The sequence below is a fragment of the Lolium perenne genome, chromosome 5, assembly GCF_019359855.2.
Source record: "Lolium perenne isolate Kyuss_39 chromosome 5, Kyuss_2.0, whole genome shotgun sequence".
NCBI lineage: Eukaryota > Viridiplantae > Streptophyta > Magnoliopsida > Poales > Poaceae > Lolium > Lolium perenne.
The window spans coordinates 219,672,089-219,688,831 of NC_067248.2; positions in this window are offsets into that span (position 1 = coordinate 219,672,089).

The window sequence follows — 16,743 nt, forward strand, 5'->3', positions numbered from 1 at the left end:
CAAAAAAGGGGACGACGCTGATCGAGGATCTGAAGGAAACCTTCGACAATCTCGACAAGTTCTGCCTCAAGTTGAACCCGATGAAGTGTTCCTTTGCCGTCCCTGCAGGAGAACTTCTTGGGTTTCTAGTTTCAGCAAGAGGGATTGAAGTAAATCCCGAAAAAATCCAAGTTATCGTAACAATGAGGAAGCCAACAAAGTTGAAGGAAATACAGCAGCTAACTGGGCGAGTCGCAGCCTTAAGCAGATTCGTCGCCAGGTTAGGAGAAAAAGCGTTACCATTTTATGCTCTAATCAAGCAAGGAGAGAAATTCCAGTGGAATGAAGAGGCCGACAGAGCCTTCGAGGATTTAAAGCGCACAATTTCGACACCACCAATCTTGGTGGCACCGAAAGAGAAGGAACCTCTGCTGCTATACATCGCAGCCACACCTCAGGTGGTTAGCACAGCGCTAGTCGTTGAAAGAGAGGAAGAAGGAAAACTCCATGGAGTGCAAAGGCCGGTATATTTCATCAGTGAAGTTTTATCGCCTTCAAAACAGCGGTACCCGCAGTACCAGAAGCTAGCATATGGAGTGATTACAACAGCAAGAAAATTGCGCCACTATTTTTCGGCACACCCGATAATAGTGGTCAATGAAGCACCTCTATCAAATATACTAAACAATCCAGAAGCTACAGGGCGTGTCTCCCTTTGGGGAATAGAACTTTCCCCTCGGGACATCACGTATGAAAAAAGAAAGGCAATCAAGTCGCAAGTTCTGCCAGATTTCATTGCAGAGTGGATGGAGCTGCAAAATACAGGACCCCCATATTTGTCGAGAACTTGAACCATGAACTTCGATGGATCCAAGAGAATAGAAGGAGCGGGTGCAGGGGTGATACTCATATCACCTGAAGGCGACAAATTGAAGTATGTCCTACGGATGACGTTCCCAAACGTATCTAACAATGAAGCAGAATATGAAGCCCTTATACACGGGATGAAGATGGTGAAAGCTTGCGGCGCAGCTCGACTAAAAATCTTTGGCGACTCACAATTGGTAGCTCAGCAGGTTATGAACTAATGTGATGCAGTCAATGATAGCATGGTGGCATACAAGGAAGTGTACAACGAGCTTGAAAAGCTGTTTGATGGATGCGAAGTAAATCACATCAGTAGGCTGAGCAATGACGAAGCCGACGTTCTCGCAAACATCGAGTCGCAGTGCCTTCCAATCCCGCCAGGTGTGTTTTGGGAAGAAATAGCTGAAAGATCCACAAAGCCAAAGAAGGCGCAGAAGAAGACGAAGGAGGAGAAAACTTCGGCGCCTCTCAAAGAAGTTCCAGATGAAGAAGAGAACCAGGAGCTGGTGATGATGGTAGAAGTCCCATGGATGCAAGCGTACATATCGTATATCCTGAGAAAAGAAATACCCGACGATCCAGTTGAAGCAAGGCGAGTTATTCGACGATCCAAAGCCTTCACAGTGGTCAAAGGGGAGTTATACAAACGAAGTATTTCAGGCGTCCTGCAAAGGTGCGTTACACCCGAAGAAGGAAGGATAATTTTAAAGGATGTGCACGAGGGAATATGTGGTCACCACGCGAGCAGTCGAGCTATTACAGCCAAGGTTTTTTGGGCTGGATTTTACTGGTTGACAGAAATCGAGGATGCAAAAGAGATAGTTCGAACCTGCGACGCGTGCCAAAGATTTGCCGCAAAACCCCACTCTCCGGCAGCAGAGCTGATGCCAATACCATTGTCTTGGCCCTTTGCCCAATGGGGACTCGATATGGTGGGAAAATTGCACAATGCTTCGCTAGGAGGATACGAGTACATGTTGGTCGCTGTTGATAAATTCACCAAGTGGATAGAAGCGAAGCCGATAAATTCACCAGATGCAGCGTCAGCAATAAAATTCGTGAAGGGCATCGTTTTTCGATTTGGAGTACCTCACAACATCGTCACAGACAATGGTACTAACTTTACGTCCAAAGAGTTCAAGGCATACTGCGCAGAAGTGGGCATCAAATTACACTTCGCGTCAGTTGGGCACCCGCAAACCAACGGCCAAGTCGAGAAAGCCAATGGTATCATCTGCAACGGTATTAAAAAGCGCCTGCTAGGACCGCTTGAAAAGGCTCGACATACCTGGCCAGAAGAATTGCCAAGTGTCCTGTGGAGTATTCGAACAACACCAAATACGGTGACGCAAGAAACTCCGTTCTTTCTAGTCCATGGAGCAGAGGCAGTACTACCGATCGAAATAGAGCATGACTCCCCAAGAGTCACAGAGTATGATGAAGAAACTTCAAGAAGAGCTTTGGAGGACGATGTGGATGCACTCGACGAAGCTCGAGATGAAGTACTCTCACGAGTCACCAAGTACCAGCAAGACCTAAAAAACTACCACAGTCGACGATTGCGGCCAAGATCTTTCCAGGTCGGAGATTTGGTCCTACGGCTCAATCAACAAAGTACTGAAAAGCTCGAGTCACCATGGTTGGGCCCTTACGTCGTCACAGAAGTAATCGAAGGAGGAGCGTACAGGATCAAGGACAAGAAGACAGGGGTTCCCGAGAAAAACCCCTGGAACGTGGCGCAGCTCAGGCGTTTCTACGCTTAGAGCCGAAATATAGTCCTCCTTTGTAAAAATACAATGTACTGAAACGCCCGCGAGTTTTCAGACGCACTCTTTTCCTTTTCAGGGCACCGAGTGGGGCTGGAAAGGTTTTTAATGAGGCGGGCTCGTGGTGCTGCAATATAATAAAAATAGTGGAGATATACTTCTTGTTCTTCGACACGCTCAGGGGCTAACGCCTTCGAGGTTACAAAATAAACACAACATAGATGAGCTCAACTTGCAAAAAAATATTTCGCCTTGGTACAAAACACCTCGCCAAATAAAAAGAAGATCAGGGGATAACACTCATAAATATAGTATACTCAATTGCCTTGGTCTAAAACCTCGCACAAAAACAATATAGAAAGTCGCCACCAAAACACTCGGGGGCTTGACGATCAAAAATAAAAAAATATATATACATGTTTGGCGGCTTTACAATATAGAAGAAGCAACAATGGAGAAAGTACAGCAAGATAAAAGAAAAATCCTCAGTGGATGCCTAGCACATGATCTATGGATATTCGCACATTTGTAGCACGAGTACTATGCTCAGCATAGCTACCCTTCACGAAGAACTCAGCGTCCATCCGAAGAAGCTCATCCATCATATCTTCTGCTACAGGAGTCACAATATCGTCAATTTTGCCCATGTTTCTCTTCTTTTTTGACATCTTGGCCAGGCACTTGGAAACAATTTGATTCATGGGCAATTTTGGATAGCAAATTTTTATCATCATCATGGAAAATCTTGCGCCAGCAGATAATTGGGCCCGCACAAAGCCATGGATTCGAGGGGCATCTCGAAATTTTTCCATCAAAGCAGGAAGAGTTTCTGGCATCTTGTTGCGCGGGAACATGGTCCCATAAACTAAAAACAAGGTCCTTGCACAGAAGTCGAGGAAATCACGAACCTGAGCCGCGCGATCTTGGAATCTGACAATTTGGCGGGTACGCTCAGGTGTAACCCAAAAATTAGAACCATGTTGTGCAGCAAGTCTGAGTAGTACATTGGCTCGAGCCTCAACACGTTGATCTTCGGCAGCAGTATCCAAAAATGAGCCTGTTTCAGCGGAGAAATTACTAAGGAAGGAAAAATAGCAGGAACGACATCAAGCATGGTTAAATGTATAAAGCATACCTGTCATATCCAGGCTGGCGTCATTCATCAGTTGAAGCATATAATTTTCTCGAGAAGAAGCTTCGGTAGCCTCAGCAACCGCGGCATCCTTCGCAGCCATAGCATCTGGAGCCTGTTGAAGAGCAGCTTTTTCCCTCTCCGAAGATCTTCGAGACTGTTCCATTAGTACAAGCATTTGTTTTTTCATGGATTGAAGTTGTTGGCGAAGTTCTTGCAAATCTTGCGAGGAGTGTTTACTCGAAGAACCTTCGATAAGGTTATCATCAACAAGTGTTTTCTTCGAGAAGGAAGAAGCAGGAGAAGTATCGGCAGGATGAGGATTTGCGGAGTAGTTATCAAATATCAACTGGAAAAGAAAATTTCAGTATCAATGATCATGCAAAATAGAATTCCATTGATCTTCGAGACATTTACACAGATATTACAGAGGGAGTCTTCAAAAGAATTACTACGACAGTTGTCGCCAAAGCTACTGTGGCGACAACTTCAGAAGGAACAGGAAAATGAAAAACAGAAAAAGATAGGACATTCTACTAGACCTCCGGCTTTGACGAGCTAGGGGCTGGAGTAGGCTTGAATCCAAGACAAGCGAGGATCTTCTTTGTGTTGGGCTTCGCAGCCTTGATCAGCGATCGCCACTTCGTGGTCTCCATCTCCTGGGTGTCGCCAACTTTGGTCCAGTCGATGTTTTGCTGTCGGCAAAGAACTGCATGGCGGTTTTCAACAGCGACCTTCATGTTTTCTTGGCGCAGCTTCAGTCCAAGATCTTCTGGCGGATTAAAGCACTTGGCAAGAGCAAGAAAAGTCGCGGGTTCCTCTTTTTTCGGGAAGAAGTAGGGGAAGAGCCGCGACAATCCTTCCTTGGCCTGATCAATGCCCTCGCGTGCTTCTGTTCCGTGAAACTCAAGGAAAGCAAGCGCGTCAAGAAGAGGATCATTGTCGGGATCTTCAAGTTCAAATTCCTGAGATGTTTTATCTGTCGAGGCAGAAATTTATTGATCAACAAACGAGTAAAGAAAAGCAAGCCCAAAGAATACATAATGGTTCGGGTACTCACTGACAAAGCGACGGTTTTGCGACTTCAGGCGTTTAATAATCGCGTCCTCGCGAGCAGATTGTGCGGCTATATGCTCGCTCAGCGAAGTCTCGGCGTCGTGCAGCCTCTTCTTAAGTTCTTCGACACCAGCAGCGTCGGCCTTGTCCTTGTCAGCCTCTGCCCTAGCCTTACTAGCATCTGATTCGGCCTTCTAACGAGCCTCTTCACTTTGCTCTAATTTTTGAGCAAGTGTGTTGGCACACTCGTTGGCCTCCGCCAGTTTTTTTGCCAAGATAGTCAAATCTAGTTAAAATCACGACAAGAAAGGAGTGAGAAGGCAAGGGTAAAGAGAAGCAGAAAGACATTACCTTCAGCTTTGCTAGCATACTCGCGGTACCCAACGAATTGGGCACCGAAGCGGATGAATTCCTTAATCAAAGGCTGTTAAAAGAAAGATAGAGAAAGAAAGCGTCGGTAGGGGAAAAAGTGCGATAGCACAAAATCAAAAGAAGCAAACAGAGAAAACATCGACAACATCAAAAAGCATTTAAGGACTTACATCATCCAGAAGAGGAGTTGAGGAGCTGCCCAATTGCAAGGTAGGCTCCGTGATTGTTTCAACCCTTGCCCTTTTTGGTGAAGGGACAAGGGGGCTTGCAGGAGGAGTAGGTGCGTCGGTGTTTTGTTGAGGAGGCGAAGATTCTTCTCCTTCAACTTGCACCTCAGAAACAACTAGAGTATGCGACGTACTCGTTCGAGCAGTCGCATCAATAGCTGGCATTTCTTCCTCGTCACCACTATGATTAAATGGCGACAGTATAAGAAGCAAGATAGACAAAAATCTTCGACTAGCAAAACAGTAAGAAACATAAGGTGACTTACGAACTGACGAGGGCTTCAAGGTATGGATCGAAAGCTGCCTTCCGACGTGAAGGAGTAGTTTCTTCGGCTTTGGAGGTGCCGGAATCTTCGACATTAGTCCTCTTCCTTTTGTTCTTTAGAGAAACAGCAGGAGGAGGAGAGTGTGCCGAGGTGGTACCCTCGGATTCAGCTTCCTTTTCAGAGGATCCCGCAAATTTTCGAGAACCTGCGGGTTCACTATCAGGGCCAGGAGCATCTTGGTTGTCATCAGTGACAACGGCTCGTTCTTCGACTTCCCCACCTTCAGGAAGGGGAGGAAGAGAGACAATATTTGGATGGTTCTGTACAAAGCAAGAGGGATGTCAATAAAGGAGTTATGCAAAGGATGTCAAACAAAAAATAGGGAGTCGACAAAAGTTACCTTGGGAAGCGCATTGGCGATGCTGTATGGTTTTACTCGACAAGAAGACGGGACAGGATCTTTTTTGCTGAGGGAGGAAATTTTCCGGACAAGTTTTTCTAAGTCCTTGACCGGTAAATCCACCGACAGGCGATCCACATCATTGTCGCCAGCATACTTCCAGAGGGGATTTTTGTGAGCCTGCAGAGGCTGCACTCTGATTCTAAGGAAATATGTCGTGATCTGGATACCCAACAGCTCTTTGCCGCGGGTGTTTTGCAACTCGTGGATGCGGGTCATCAATGCCTCTGTCGCCTTTTTTCTTCCTCGGTAGCCTCTGCATCCCAGGAGCGGCGGCGATAGATTTTCTCGGCACCATCAAAAGGAGGGATGTTGTCTTCAGCACATCCATGATTTTACTCATGGATATACAACCATTTCTTGAGCCACCCTTGAACTGAGTCAGGGAATTTGACATCGAAGTAATCGACATCAGGGCGAACGCAGATAACAACGCCGCCTATGTTATAGGCGACATTGGGAGAGCCATTGCAGCGACAAAAGAAGATGCGCTTCCACAATGCCCAGTTAGGCTGGACGCCGAGGAAGGACTCGCAAAGGGTGATGAAGATGGAAATGTGGAGGATAGAGTTGGGTGTAAGGTGATGAAGTTGCAGTCCATAAACAAAAAGCAACCCCCGAAGAAAAGGGTGAATGGGGGCAGAAAGGCCGCGGATGAGATGATCGACGAAACTAACCCGATACTCCATTGGAGGGGTTGGGTAGCTCTCTTCGCTGGGGAAGCACAGTGCCTTGGGCTTCTTGCTGATCCCCAGTTTCTTCAGGAGGTTGATGTCTTGGGCAGTGGTTTTGGATCTCTCCCACTCAGCGCTCCCCAGATCTGCGGAAGCCATCGTTGATTCCGGCGTGCTGTGCCTGGTCAGTCTGCGCGGTGGCATCAACAATGGCGCAGGAGTGCAGCTCGAGAGAAGTTGAGCTCAGGGAACTGTGGGGCGCAAGAGGGGATTTTTGCAGAGGAGAGTAGGGGAGCGGCGCGAGCGAAAGTGCTGGAGGAAGAAGAAGGGGACCTTAAATAGAGGTGCGGCAAAGCGGCGTACCGTTGGATGGAAAAAGTGTGCGGCAGATGATGTACACGTGGAACAGGGGTAAAAAAGTAATTTCACCCTGGAGGAGTTACAGTGCGTGCGCCAGGAAAAGCGGAGGACGTGTGTCCCCCACTTGCACGACGTGTCAATACGATGCGGAATTTGGGCCCGCAAGGCAGCGAGAGAGAACATCTCGCGATTTCTAGGAACTGTGGTCGTGGCTATCGTCAGCAATGACATCACTTTAGCAAGAGAAAAATTCGACTCAACAGCTTCGTAAAAAAGGCGACAGCAAAAAATATTGGAGAGCTTTTGATCAAATACAAGTTTTTGATCAAATACTCGGTGGCTACTTTGGAAAAATGAAAAATTCGAGAAAGACAAAATAGAAATGGTGTGAGCCTATGATCAAATACTAATATTTGCTCATAGCCTCGGGGGCTACTCCCATCGGGAGCGCTGTTCGCGCACCCGAGAGATTTGAAAATTTCGGGAGAGAAAGAAAATATAGCGGCATAAGGCGTGGAGCCTATACGCAAGCACAAGTCCTTGGCTGTAGCCTCGGGGGCTACTCCCATCGGGAACGCTGTTCGCGTGCCCGATGAAATTATAAAAAAGAAAGATAGAAGAACAAGAGAGTATATTCCGAGTTATAAGTAACTCTACATATACTCCCATCGGGAGAGCAATATAAGTCATCCGTTGACTCAATAAAATGTGCCATTCCAACAGCCGAATAAGCACTCGACAATATATTCTCAGAACGCCAAAGTTGCGAACAATTTCTGAATGCCGCAAAACTTTGCGAAGGTAAGACCCCAGATTCGTTCTGTGTGGCGTGGCGCCGTCTCTGACGTCGGTTTGCTACTTTTATCCGTATCAACAGATACAAAGAAAAATCCTAACGGACGCGTTAGGTACCCGATAAATATGACTGGGACTCGACAGAATGGTAAGACCTTAAGCGGCACCTGTCGAAGTTTACACCAGTATCCCGAGATCATGTCCGGGGACGTGATCTTGAAGTAGGTTTTTGCGGATTGCCACTAGAGCAGTTAACTAGTACCTGATCTGTCAGATGAACTAGCCCCAACTACCATTATCCCTGTACAATATAGAAATTCATATAAAGAAATATAGAGAAGTTTAAAGTTGTCGAGTAAATATAAACAGTGGAAATTTTCCCTGACTCTACGATTCAAGCAAAATTTCGGGGGCTACTGACATAGGCATCCCCAATGGGCCTGCCGAAGATAGTACCCGGGGTTTACTGAAGGCCCACGACTCGAAAAAAAAGAAGAATCGGAAGCCCAAGTTGATATTAAGGAAAGTTAGAGTTGTATTAGGAGATGATGTTTGTAATCTTGCGGGATGAGTTGGAAACCCTCCCGGACTCTGTAACTTGTACAATACGAATCCCTCGGCTCCACCTCCTATATAAGGGGGAGTCGAGGGACAAAGAAAGCATCGAATCATTGTCTCTCAAACCCTAGTTTTCATAATCGTCGAGTACTTTTCGGCTGAAACCTTTGAGATCTACTTGCCCTCTACTTCCAACTAAACCCTAGCCTACAACCCGTAGGCATTGACAAGTTAATCCCTTGTCACCGCCTTCCCCTCCGGTTGTCCCGATTTCTATCACTTCGGGGCCTCGGGTTCCGGACAGCGACATGTGTATACAACTTGCAGGTAAGATCATAAAACAATGAATATCATGATGAAATAATAACATGTTCAGATCTGAGATCATGGAACTCGGGCCCTAGTGACAAGCATTAAGCATAACAAGTTGCAACAATATCATCAAAGTACCAATTACGGACACTAGGCACTATGCCCTAACAATCTTATGCTATTACATGACCAATCTCATCCAATCCCTACCATCCCCTTCAGCCTATAGCGGGGGAATTACTCACACATGGATGGGGGAAACATGGCTGGTCGATGGAGAGGCGTCGGTGGTGATGATGGCGATGATCTCCTCCAATTCCCCGTCCCGACGGAGTGCCAGAACGGAGTTTCTGGTCCCCGAGACGGAGTTTCGCGATGTGGCGGCGTTCTGGAGGGTTTCTGGCGACTTCGACTTCCTGCCTCGCGTTTTTAGATCGAAACCTTTAAGTAGTCCAGAGGAGGGCGTTGGAGGCCAGCCGAGGGGGCCACACGCTAGGGCGGCGCGCCCCCCTCCTGGGCCGCGCCGGCCTAGTGTGTGGGGCCCTCGGGCCTCCACCTGGCTTGCCCTTCTGGCTCCGTGAGTCTTCTGGTAAAATAGGCCCTTTGGTATAAATTCCGAGGATTTTCCCGAAAGTTGAATTTCTGCACAAAAACAAGACACCAGAGCAATTCTGCTGAAAACAACGTTAGTCCGTGTTAGTTGCATCCAAAATACACAAATTAGAGGCAAAACAATAGCAAAAGTGTTCGGGAAAGTAGATACGTTTTGGACGTATCAACTCCCCCCAAGCTTAGCTTATTGCTTGTCCTCAAGCAATTCAGTTAACAACTGAGTGCGATAAAAGAACTTTCACGAACACATTTGCTCATATGATGTAAATATTCTCATGATATGGCTAACACTTAGGCAGTTCATAATAAGATACATGCAAATAAGATCATCTAATAGCTATGTCAATCATGGAAAGGTACCAACAATTAATAATAAGCATCATGAATCATGTCTATAAGCAGGATTGCAATGTTCATAAAAGAGTATGATAGAGTGGTATCTCGCTTGCCCGTATTTGATTAGCAAAACATAAATGCTCAGGCACCTCTGAAGTTCATAGAAAGACTAGAAATAGAGATTGTCAAAGATAAAAGCATCAAAGTTATACCACAGTCAATCATATTTTGGGACAAGCATATTATACTAAGAATGACAGTTGTGCTCTCAAGAAAGTGCTCAAAGAAAGGATGGAGACACAACATAAAAGTAAAAGATTGACCCTTCGCAGAGGGAAGCAGGGATTAACATGCGCTAGAGCTTTTCATTTTTAAAACAGGAGTAAAATTATTTTGAGAGGTGTTTGTTGTTGTCAACGAATGGTAATGGGTACACCAACTACCTTGCCAACCAGACTTTCAAGAGCGGCTCCCATGAAGGACGTTATTTCTACCAGCAAGGTAGATCATCCCTCTTCTCTTTTGTTTACACATGTACTTTAGTTTTTATTATGAGTGACACTCCCCCCAACCTTTGCTTACACAAGCCATGGCTAACCGAATTCTCGGGTGCCTTCCATCAATCTCAAACCATGGAGGAGTGTCTATTTGCAAAATTAAGTTGCTTACTGATGAATCAGAGCAAAACATGTGAAGAGAATTATTAATGAAGTTATTAATTGGGGCTGGGCACCCCGTTGCCAGCTCTTATTATGAAAGTCCGTCAAAAGTAAATGACAAGGTTGAAAGATAAACACCACATACTTCCTCATGAGCTATAAAACACTAACACAAATTGAGAAGCATTTTGAAGGTTTAAAGGTAGCGCATGAGAATTTACTTGGAATGGTTTGAAATGCCATGCATAGGTATTTATGGTGGACACTTTGGAACAACTTGGTTTTCAGGGGTTCGGAAGCACGAGCAGCGTTCCCGCTCAGTACAGGTGAAGGCTAGCAATAGACTGGGAAGTGACAAATCAAGAGAGCAGTCACTGTCATAATCATGCTTGCGGCAAAATAAAGTAACGGAGGCATAAAAGTGATACAAGAACTCTGAAGCAATGTAAATCATAGAGGCTTAATTGACTTTTGTTGAGTCATATGCATGCGTGAGCATGTGCCAAGTCGATTCAAATGAATTATTCAGAGGAGGATACCACAATGTCATACCTATTTATGAATAAAACAATGCAAGCAAACATACATGACATGCTACTCATATTAATAAATTGGAGCTAAACATGAGAGATCATGAACTACTAGATTTTCTTAAATGACATATACCTCACATGAACCAACTAAGCATGCTCACATGGATGAGTATATGAAATAAAAATGAAAACAAATAGAGTTCATACCAGCCTCTCACCACAGTCGAATTGTCGTAGATCGTCATTATTGCCTTTCACTTGTGTAGCTTGGATAATATGAAATGAAAACCACGCTCCAGCTACCGAAGACCATTGAACTCATAATGATCTTTACAAAACAAAGAAGAACAGCAAATATTTTTGGTGTTTTCAAATTAGAAACAAGAACAAAGGGAAACAAGCAAACAAAGCAAAATCTTTTTGGATTTTCTTATAGCAAACCAACGATAGCAAATAAAGCAAAATAAATGCAAGAAACCAAAATAAACAATGGTGAAGAAGAAATATTTTTGGTCTTTTTGTGTTTTAGGAAAGAAACAAAGCAAAAACAAGAAAATGAAAGCTAGAAAAGTCACATAAACACAAAGCAGCAGGAATTCGTCAAACTTGACAGCAGTACAGTAATCAATTTTTAATAAATTCTTCCGCTGCTCAAATCGAAAAGTGTTCAACTAAAGAAAGTTAGATAACAACCTGGGGAACACGCACAAAAACTGACTTCGCAAAATATAGTTCTGGCTATTTTTGAGAATATTTTTGGTAACAGTCCAGAATCTGTTTTCAGGCAGCACTTCCCCAAATATCATCTCCCTCTCATTAGAAAACCACTTAAAGAAACTAAACAAGTATATACAAGTATCCAGCAACCATAATATGCAAAGAATGAGTGATGTCGGTATACCTGGGTTGCCCAACTTCTTTGGAACTTTGCCATTGAAAGAGTAATTAGCAAGCATAGTGGAAATCTCCTCATTAGGAATTTTCCTTTTGTTAGTGACAATATCTTTCATATACTTTGAATAAGGAGGCAATTTAATAGCATCAGTCAAAGGGATTTGCAAGAATAAAGGTTTCATCCAATCGCAAAATTTATTATAGTGTTCTTCTTCCTTTGATTTTAGTTTCTTAGCAGGAAAAGGCATTTGCTTTTGAACCCAAGGTTCCCTTTCATTACCATGTTTCTTAGCAATAAAATCTTTTTTAGTATACTTTTTATTCTTATTTTGCTTTTCAGGTTCATCTTCAACTTCTTCTTTATCCGAAGCATCATTCTGATCATTATCATTATCATGTTCATTACCACTTTCAGTTTTAGCATCAGAAATAGAAATACTATTTGGATCATTAACAGGTTCAGAGGATTCTACAACATTTTTATGTTTCTTCTTCTTTTTCTTAGAAGGAGCACTAGGTTCAATTCGTTGAGCATCTTGTTCAACTCTTTTGGGATGCCCTTCAGGATATAGAGGATCCTGGGTAGAGACACCGCCTCTAGTTGTTACTTCATAAGCATGTTTCTCTTTATAATTATTTTTTAACAAGTCATTTTGCACTTTAGTGAGTTGATCAATTTGAGTTTGAACCATTTGAAAATGTTTAACAAGCATCTTAACATCATTGGAGGTTCTCTCCACAATATCATGCAAATTGCTAATAGCTTGAGAATTTTCCATTAGATGATTCTCTACTCTCATATTAAAATTTTCTTGCTTAACAATATAATTATGAAACTCATCTAAGCATTGAGCAGGAGGTTTTGAATACGGAATATCTTCCCTAGTAAAGCGTTGAAGAGAGTTTACCTCAATCATGAATGAAGGGGGAATTATCTCACATATATCTTCTATGGGAGGTAAATTCTTCACATCTTCGGATTTAATACCTTTCACCTTAAGAGACTTCTTGGCTTCCCTCATATCTTCATCATTTAATTTAATTAAACCCCTCTTCTTCAATATTGGCGTCGGAGTTGGTTCAGGCGTAGTCCAATCATCATGATTCCGGCCTATTTTAGCCAATAATTCTTCAGCTTCGTCTGGAGTTCTTTTCCTGAAAACACAACCAGCACAACTATCCAAATATGCTCTAGACTCAACGGTTAGTCCACTATAAAATATATCAAGTAAATCATGCTTTTCCAAATCATGTTCAGGTCGAGCTCTGATAAGAGAGCAAAATCTTGCCCAAGCTTCTGGCAATTTCTCTCCATCTTCCTGGTCAAAGCTATAAATTTTCTGTAAAGCAGCATGTTGAGCACTAGCAGGAAAGTATTTCCGAAAGAAAACATCAAGCAAATCACCTGGACTTTTAATAGAGCCAGGAGGAAAATTATTATACCAAGTTTTAGCATCATCCTTTAATGAGAAAGGAAAAAATTTAGCAACAAAATAAGTGCGCATCTTGACATCATCAGAAAACAAACTACTCATAGAAGAGAGTTCATTCATGTGTTCTACAGCACTTTCTTTTTCAGTACCACAAAAGGGTGTTTTCTCAACAATAGCTATATGAGATAGATCAAGAGAAAAATCATAATCTTTATCCTTAATGCATATAGGAGATGTGGCAAATTTAGGATCAGGAGATAGCTTATGTCTAACAGTATATTGTGCGAGAAACTTTTTAATTTTTCTTGCATCAGCAGTAGCATTGCATCTATTAATAAAATCATCATTAAGCTCCACATAATCCTCATCAGGATCATCACTAGAATAATCAAGTTCAGGTGAATTAACAGGTGTAGCAGCATTTTCATTAGGAGTTTCAGCATTTTCAATTTGTCTAGACCTAGCAATTGTAGCATCTAGAAAAGATCCCAATGAACCACTATCATCAAGCACAGCAGAAACATTATCAATATTATGAGAGTTTTCAGATTCAGCAGAAGTACTAGCAAGTGAAGCTTGTGGTGGTGAAACAAGTTGACTTATCACAGACGGTGAATTAAGAGCAGCAGAGGTACTCAGAGTTGTACCTTTTCTTGTAGTGGATGGTAATATGGCGACTTTAGAATCGCGAGATTTAACCATGATGGAGAATTTGCAGCAAACAATATCAATCCAAGTGAACTTCCAAATAAAGCTATGCTCCCCGGCAACGGCGCCAGAAAATAGTCTTGATAACCCACAAGTATAGGGGATCGCAACAGTCTTCACGGGAAGTAAAACCCAATTTATTGATTCGACACAATGGGAGACAAATAATACTTGAAAGCCTTAACAGCGGAGTTGTCAATTCAGCTGCACCTGAAAACAGACTTGCTCGCAAGAGTTTATCGATGAGTACGCTTTATAGCGATGGCAGTAGTGAAATAACAATGAGAGTAACAGAGACAGCAGTAGTGATTTTAGTAAACAGCAGGATTAAAATACTGTAGGCACAGGGATGGATGACGGGCGTTGCATGGATGAGAGAAACTCATGTAACAATCAAAGCAGGGCATTTGCAGATAATAATAAAACGGTATCCAAGTAGTAAGCAATCCATAGGCATGTGTTCCGTATATAGTCGTACGTGCTCGCAATGAGAAACTTGCACAACATCTTTTGTCCTACCAGCCGGTGGTAGCCGGGCCTCTAGGGAATCTACTGGATATTAAGGTACTCCTTTTAATAGAGTACCGGAGCAAACCATTAACACTCCGTGAACACATGTGATCCTCACATCACCGCCTTCCCCTCCGGTTGTCCCGATTTCTTTCACTTCGGGGCCTCGGGTTCCGGACAGCGACATGTGTTTACAACTTGCAGGTAAGATCATAAAACAATGAATATCATGATGAAACAATAACATGTTCAGATCTGAGATCATGGCACTCGGGCCCTAGTGACAAGAATTAAGCATAACAAGTTGCAACAATATCATCAAAGTACCAATTACGGACACTAGGCACTATGCCCTAACAATCTTATGCTATTACATGACCAATCTCATCCAATCCCTACCATCCCCTTCAGCCTACAGCGGGGAAATTACTCACACATGGATGGGGGAAACATGGCTGGTCGATAGGGAGGCGTCGGTGGTGATGATGGCGATGATCTCCTCCAATTCCCCGTCCCGGTGGAGTGCCAGAACGGAGTTTCTGGTCCCCGAGACGGAGTTTCGCGATGTGGCGGCGTTCTGGAGGGTTTCTGGTGACTTCGACTTCCTGCCTCACGTTTTTAGATCGAAACCTTTAAGTAGTCGAGAGGAGGGCGTCGGAGGCCAGCCGAGGGGGCCACACGCTAGGGCGGCGCGCCCCCCTCCTGGGCCGCGCCGGCCTAGTGTGTGGGGCCCTCGGGCCTCCACCTGGCTTGCCCTTCTGGCTCCGTGAGTCTTCTGGTAAAATAGGCCTTTGGTATAAATTCCGAGGATTTTCCCGAAAGTTGAATTTCTGCACAAAACAAGACACCAGAGCAATTCTGCTGAAAACAGCGTTAGTCCGTGTTAGTTGCATCCAAAATACACAAATTAGAGGCAAAACAATAGCAAAAGTGTTCGGGAAAGTAGATACGTTTTGGACGTATCACCGCGCAGCCACCCAAACGGCTCAAACGGATGGCCCAACACGTCCATTTAGGTCGCTGCGTTGGAGATGCCTGATTGGTCCATTCCGTTTCCTTGGCTACCTCACGTACCTCAAAGAAAATTCCGTTTTTTTTTGTTCTATTGTTTGGGGACAAAAGAAGTTGTTGTTAAGCTTCCCTCAAAAAAAGAAAGTTCTTGTTTAGCTAATTAATCAACCAAAGGTTTCCTCTTCGAAAAAACGTAATCAACGAAATGCTAATGAGCTAGATTGCTCAGAAATTCTTGTTTGACCTATCCTTTTTTTTTGAACATTCCGAACAGATAAAAAATAATGGACAATGAGAGTGCACACCAAATAATTCAACACAAGTTGAGAACAAAATTCACATTTGCAGGCCTTGCTTTTCCGCATGAAGATAAGACCACAGGACCCCACAGGATCGGTCCTCTGCATCCTGGTATCGCACAAGCTGCGGTCTCCTGGAGTATTTTCTATATCGACGATATGATGAAAAAATCCGACGGACGTGTTGGGTACGATTAACATTCAGCTGAAATTCAAAACTCGATAAGATCTCCGCGGTCCAAGCTGAATTACGCCAGTAATCAGAATTCGAGTCTGGAGACTCGAGTTTGAATTAGGTCCACGATGTTTTTGCCCAGAAGCAATTAATCGGTTCCTGGTTCGTCAGATGCACCAGACTCATCATACCATTATCCCCATTATACAAAAATTGATCGAAGATAGTAAAATTGTTACTCGAATACAAATTCGGTTCATGTTGTAAAGATGAAAAAGTCAAGGTTTAGAGACTCAACCTGAGTCTGCGACTCGAGTAGATTCTCGGGGGCTACTGTCATGGGTATAACCTGCTGGGCACCCATTATTACAATACCGGGTGCAGTTCAATCGAAGGCCCATGAAGTCTATGGTGCAACAAACATTCAAAGGCCAAGAATATAGGCGACTAAGGAAAGCTCATAGAAGAAAGTAGCCTACATCAACACGACTCGACTAGGATTCTTGTAAACCCTAGTTTGGTTGCCTATATAAAGCCAGGCAGGGGCACCCTTTGGACATATGGAAATATAGACAAGATAGATGATACGTTGCAAACGTACCTATAATTTTTTATGCTCAATGCTTGTTTTACACCAATTTCTATATGTTTTGTTTACACTTCATTTCACTTTTATACATTTTCCGGGACTAACATATTGACAAGATGCCAGCTGTTTTATATTTCAGAAAAGTTATACATGAAATATT